Genomic DNA, 6610 nt, shown 5'->3' on the forward strand with positions numbered 1-6610 from the left:
CCAGCTGTTTTTTTATCTCTGTAGATTCTTCTCTTGTGGACTCAAAATGCACTCAGCTTTAGACTGAGAACTACTACCAGTCTAACAATTTCATGAGGGCTGTGAAGCAAAGAGCATGAGCTCAGGACACTGAGCTAGTTTAAATCCCAGCTCTGGCTGCAATCTGTCTCTTAAACCTCTGTGAGCCTCAGTTTCCTCTTCTGTAAATTGGAGCTAATACATGGGATTGCTCAAAATGTCTATCATAGACTCTCTGTGTAATTGCCCAAAAACAAACTGGTAGGTTTGTATTTTTAAAGAAATCATTACAGTTTTACTTACTTTAGCAAAGTAAGTACATCCAGAAGGGTGTGTTTGATCCATCTACCCACATTTTCACAGACATAAATGTCTAGTGCAATAAATGATTTGCTGCTCTAATTACTGTGGCTGTCACCATCATTATTGTGATGCTTATTGATGGTTTTCTTCTCCTTGAAAGACAGATTCCTGGGGTGGTAAGTAGGTACGTGTAACTGAATATATCTGAAGAATAAGAGCCGATTGTTTTCTGTATTTTGTCTGTTTTGTGTTTAAAAAATATTCACTTATCTGTCAAAACAGTAAGAAAAATAAAAGCTTAACCAATGTGGCTCTGGGACTAATTGAGTCTAGGTTCTGTAGCTGCTCAGAGTATCCTTGGCAACTGTTTGGGCAAGAGCTGGGCTGGCTGGTGAGAGAGCTCGGCTTTCAGATCTAGGACACAGAAAGGTGAGACTTGCAAGGCCCTGTGTGTCTGTCAGCTAATGTCTGCAGGCAATACGTGTTCTCTCAGAGTGCCTTTTGAATGACAAGAAAGGCATGGATGCCCAGATTCTTCTCCTTGAATAGCAATATTACACTTTGAAACTAATGTCTGATCTTGATTAAATAGCTCTCTGGCTAAGTGGTAGGATATAACAGTATCTTAACCCTAGATGAAGAGTAATCTTAAGAGTTCCTTTCTTTGTGTCTATAAACCAGAAGCTGGAAGCTCCCACTTCTCTATTTATATAGGCTCCCCAAAGGAGCTCTGCTGCTTGAGTCAGGCCTCAGTAACAGCAGCTACTGTGACTGGAGTCTTTACCTTTTATTTTTGGGCAGAGCTGAGGATTTTCACAATCTGAGGCTTTGTTTTAGTACAAACTCATTGCATATAAGAACACTTCCTTCCTTCCTTCTTTCTTTCCCTCCCTCCCTCCTTTCCTTCCTTCCTCTGGTGCTCCTGGAGCTTTGAACTCAGGGCTTCCTAATTACCATGTAGGCACTCTTACTGCTGAGCTATACCTCTAGTGTGTGTAAGAGCATTTCCTAAGAAAAACTGAACACCCAAAAACCTAAAACCCTTATCTCAACATTACTCATAATAAGAAAAGTTTGGAAACACCCCTAGAAGGTCCAGCAGTGAGGACACAATTAAGATCCAAGCACATCACCAAAAGGGAGTTGTACGTAACCATTAAAATGGTATTTATGAGCAGTTTTTAGTGGAAGCTGTAAGAAAATGTTTATGATGTAATATAAAAGTTGGACAAATTGTATGTGGATACTGATGTTGACTTAAATCAATATGTCTGACTGTCTGTCTAACACACACACACACATACACACACAGACATACAGATGAAAAGATGAAAGGCGAATGACTATGCTGATAATGATACCAAAGATGTCACTTTGTTTTTTTTGTTGTTTTTTTTTTGCCAGTCCTGGGCTTGAGCTCAGGGCCTGAGCACTGTCCTTGAACTTTCTCAAGGCTAGAGCTCTACCACTTGAGCCTCAGCACCACTTCCGGCTTTTTTATATGTATGTGGTACCAAGGAATCGAACCCGGGTCTTTGTGCATGCTAGGCAAGCACTTTAACCACAAGGCCAAACTCTCGGCCCCAAAGATGTCACTTTGGTGTGGGATGGTGAGTTTTATTTTCTTCTTGATACTCCTGATAATTTCTATTTTTCCACAGTACATATAAATGACTTCGATTTCTACACAAGTGTTACTTAGCAAACGCAAAGACTAAAACCAGTTAGGTTTTGGAGATGACAGAGGTAGAACCTTTAAGTTGGGACTTGGTTTTGAGTGGCAGCTGTTGGATATTAATGTTTAGTGCTTACATAACATGTTGTAGGAGGTTTCTAAAGTGTTTTACTGCACCTGAGCTCATTTTTATACCTTTCTTGTGTGGTAGGCAGCAGGCATTGTGATGACTTGATGGATAAAGGGGTGTGTGTGTGCGTGTGTGTGTGTGCGCACGCGCGCGCACGTGTGCAGAATAAACCCTGCACTTTGCCTCGGTGACAATTTTAGAATGTGTAAGGCCCAGATGAAGAAATGGTGGCTTCATTCTTTGCTCCTCACAGCACAGACATTTAAGATTGTTGGGTAATGTCGTTAAGGACCTTGTGTCCCCCACTCCCTCCTGAAGAGAACACAGTCAAGCCGGATGCTAGCCTGACCTTTGAAATGTGAATTTCGATGCCTCCTTGTTGGGATGGAGATTTCTAGTTTCACATGTAGCATTACTCATGTTAAGACCTTAAAGGGAAGGGAGAGGAGATGCTGAAATGGCTAGCATACAGATGAGGTTGTGTGGGCATGCCTCTGCTGGCCACATTCCTCGGCTGACCAGCTGGCCCTGGCGCTCCTCTTGCCCTCTGGTAACAGACCACCTTCAACCCTCTTCCGTGAACCTGCCAGTCCTGTTTCCCAGATTCCCATGCACTTACTGGCTCTAGAGTACCAGGCCTTATGACCTGTTTCAGGTTTAGGATTCAGGGTTTTACTCTTTTTATGGGGATAAAGAATACTAAGCTTCTCCCCCTCCCCATCTTCTGATGTGGATCTTCATGGTGGTCACAGTCTGCTTGTAGAGAAGGCAGAACTGTGTGTTCCCCAACAGTTACCACCTCCAACATGTTAATAAATGCTTAACCAACATCGATTCCCCCCACTCCCCCCCCCACCCTGCATGTGTGTGCAGGGCTGCAAAAGGCAAGTTTTAAGGGGATGGAGCCACCTTTCCAGTTAAACACATGACCAGGAAGTCTTGCATGGAAATTTCCCCATTAACTACTTGACCTTTCATTTCTTCAAGTGCAAAAAGAATGTGATAAGACTGACATAACAAGTGCTGGTAGGGCAGGGTATCCTCTGTAACAATAACAAGCGAATCTGGAGCTCTGAATAGCCTGCTACAGTGCAAGTTCATTTTTTGCTTAATGTAAAGAATTGACATCCCCTGAGTCTGTCTCCATCTGTTTCTGGCTTTGGGCTACATGTTTCCCATCTAGCTTTGCCCTATGCCAACACACAACACATACCATCTAAGGCCTCTAAGATGGGATGCAATTTTTTTTTAAAAAAACCATGTACTGACTTAAAAGTTGTCACTTCCCATAACATTTTGTTGACTCGAGCTGATCGCATGGCTCTGCCCAGCTGCAAGGGCCTGGAAACTAGGAGCCTGCAGGGACTACCAGCTGATCTCTGGTACCTCAACACATCCATGGAACCCTTCCTACATGTGAGACCCTGTTCTCTATACTAGCATGCTCCCGTTTAATCTCAGCCCAATAGGGTGGAGGACAGAGAAATTATTGCACAGATGACACATGGACTGGAGGGAGGTTAGGTAACTCGTCCGGTGCCTTACAGCTGGGAAGCCATAGGGCCCAGAGAGAAATTGAGTAGTCTCCTTCTAGCGCCTGAGTTCTCTAACTCGACATCTTTTATCTCTCTCATGCATTCTCTCTCTCTCTCTCTCTCTCTCTCTCTCTCTCTCTCTCTCTCTCTCTCTCTCTCTCTCTCTCTCTCTCTCTCTCTCTCTCTCTCCTGGAGGGATTTCCATAAAATACCTGACAGGCATTTATTCACCAGTGGTAGCTATTTCTATTCTTCTTGTTCTGGTTGGCTACCTCAGATCCTTCCTGAGTCAAGGGGGGGTATAAATAGATGATGATGTGATGAAATGTTATTTAAAAAGGTAGCTCTTTTGTCCTGGGTGGAATGCTTTAATAGAACCTTGTAGAGAAGTCTTGAGTAATTACCCTTATTCCTTAAGTATTTTAGCAAGCCATGCCCATTCTTACCCTGTAACCAGATGAAAACCAAGTCTACATTTTAATTACTGGCCTGCCAAGTCTCGTTATGAGTATCTGTGAGGCTGCAATGAGCAAAACCTAGGGACACAACAGTAGTTTATTTGGTATTTGTTTTGATTAAACATCAGCACCAACCTTAATTTGTTCCCGTTAAAGTGCCATAGTGCTATAAAGCGATTTCTGGTCGTCTTTGTAGAGCTTCTGCTGCTGTGACCCTCTGTCACCAGCTGGCTGGGGAGGGAGGCAGTGGGCAGGCAGCCCCCAGCCCCCACCCCCTGCCCCAGCAGAAGAGATGCTTGAGAGTCCCTAGATGTGCATAGACCCATGAAGGTGCCATAGAGTTTGCATAAGTCAGTGGTGTGCACCAAGGACAGGTCGGGGGAGGGAGGGGACATGCCAGTTCTGCAAGTTAGAAAGCAAAAGCTTGGAAATGAAGGAAGAATGACTTCTTTGTTTACGTGGAGCATTGAGAGACGGCTCCTGTTTATTTCTTATCTTCTCCCCCTCCCCAAAGGAGACCATTTCTTCCTTCCTTCCCTTTTTCCTGTCCTTTGTCCTTCTTTCCTTCATCTCTCCTTTCTCTCCTTCCTCCCTCCCTCCCCTTCTTCTCCTCTTTCCTCCCCTCCTGTCTTCCTTCCTTCTTTTTCTCTTCTCCTCCCTTCCTTCTTCTTTTCCTTTCCTCTTTCCCTTCCTTCCTTCTTTTCCTTTCCTATCATGTTCTTGCCCCTCCCCCCTTCCCCAGTGCTGGGAATCAAACTCAGGGCTCTGCATATGCAAAGCAAGCGTTCTTCCATTGAGCTATCCCCTCAGTCCAAGGGAAGGAACCCCTTATTGCTTACACTGCCCGCTGTACAGTGCTGTGTTCAGCCATGGGCCAGGAGGGAAAGGAAAGGAGACATTGCCAGCATCACCACAAATGCTGTGCAAGATAGAACTCTGAAAGTACTAGGCAGAGTTACCCAGAAAGCACAGGAGAGACAAGGAACAGAGCCCCAGGTGAAGACTGGCGAATCCTGTGTGTGTGTGTGTGTGTGTGTGTGTGTGTGTGTGTGTGTGTGTGTGTGTGCAGGCCTCATAGACTGTTTCTCTGAGTTAGAACCCACAGCTCAATCACTATTTCTGAGAATGAAGTAGGTCACATTGGATAATATAATCACCCGTGATCATTTTAGCTTTTAACCGAGCCTTGTTCTGAAGCATCTCTGATTAAGTATTGACAGTTTCAGCATGGGAAACTCTGTCAGCCAGATATTGGCTAAAAATTTTGGCAGGTTTTAATAAAGAGAAATACTCTGTGGGATAAAATATACTGTATGGTTATGTCAAAATAATTGTCTAGAAGGCCAGCATCCAGAGGGAAATCTATGAGGTAGACGTTGTTATTTTCTTGTAGTAAGGTTATTAATTATGAGACTTTTTTCAACATGGAATTGTCCCCACTTTAGAGAAGGAAGAACAATCATTCTGCTGAAGTCAAGACATTAATTTATGAAAAGAAGTAAGTGGAAAGCATCAATGGTGAGATTCAGAAAGGGAATGGTGAAAATAATTGTCGGCCATCTGACCTTTGGAAATAGGCTTTGGGAAATACAGAGAGAATTTTACAAATCGATATGTCATGATCATTAGGGATTTGCTATTGGTATTTTTCAAACATCAGAGCAAAGCTGAGGGCACTCTGACTTTAGCAAGGAAAAAAAAACAACCATTACATGCAAGCCATCTTCTTGCTTGTTCTCTGTATTCTAATAATTGCCCATCTATACAGAAAAAGTTAGTGTTGATTTTAGATTCATTGCGTTCTATTTCTTCCCCACCCACCTCCCCAAAAGACAGTTTTTAAATTAAAACCCAATTGTTTTAAATAACACCCTCCAAAAAAGGGGTTAATGAATGCATTTTACAGCATGGTTATGCTGGAACATTTATTGTCATGAACTATTTGGCCTTCTCTTAAAAAAATAAAACTGAGTGCTTGCTTCAGCAGCACATATACTAAAACTGAAATGGTGCAGAGACGATTAGCATGACCCCTGTGCAAGGATGATATGCAAATCTGCAGAGTGTTCCATATTTAAAAAAAATAAAATGAAATTGAGCTGGATACTGGACTCCTGTCTATAATCTTAGCTCTTCAAGAAGCTGAGATCTGTGGATCTGAAAATGGTAGTTCATGAGATTCTTTTCTCCAGTGAGCCAACAAAAGGCTAAAAATGGAAGTATGGCTTCAGCCTTGAGTGCCAGCCTTGAGGAAAAAGGCAAGAGAGCACTAGACCCTGTACCCCAGTACTGACAGAATAATAGTAATAATAAAGATAAAAGATAACAACAATAACAATTTCCTTATATTATTACTAATAATAATTATAGATATACGATAATAACAACATTGAGATAACGGCTAAAAGGAGATCAAGGCAGTTTTGTCATCTTTGATTTGCACAGAGATGAGGAAAGACAGCAGTCACACATGGCAGATTCTTCAGTGGAG

At 42.7% G+C, this 6610-nt stretch overlaps 1 non-coding gene across 1 annotated transcript; it reads left to right on the forward strand.

The window, feature by feature from the left end:
• The first annotated feature begins 6090 nt into the window (after positions 1–6090).
• On the forward strand, positions 6091–6197 carry LOC150062382 (U6 spliceosomal RNA). The gene has a single exon (XR_016536098.1). It is a non-coding gene; the product is annotated as a U6 spliceosomal RNA (small nuclear RNA).
• The last annotated feature ends 413 nt before the right edge of the window (positions 6198–6610 follow it).

Source organism: Megascapheus bottae, chromosome 6 (assembly GCF_031878675.1).
Source record: "Megascapheus bottae isolate mThoBot1 chromosome 6, mThoBot2.hap1, whole genome shotgun sequence".
NCBI lineage: Eukaryota > Metazoa > Chordata > Mammalia > Rodentia > Geomyidae > Megascapheus > Megascapheus bottae.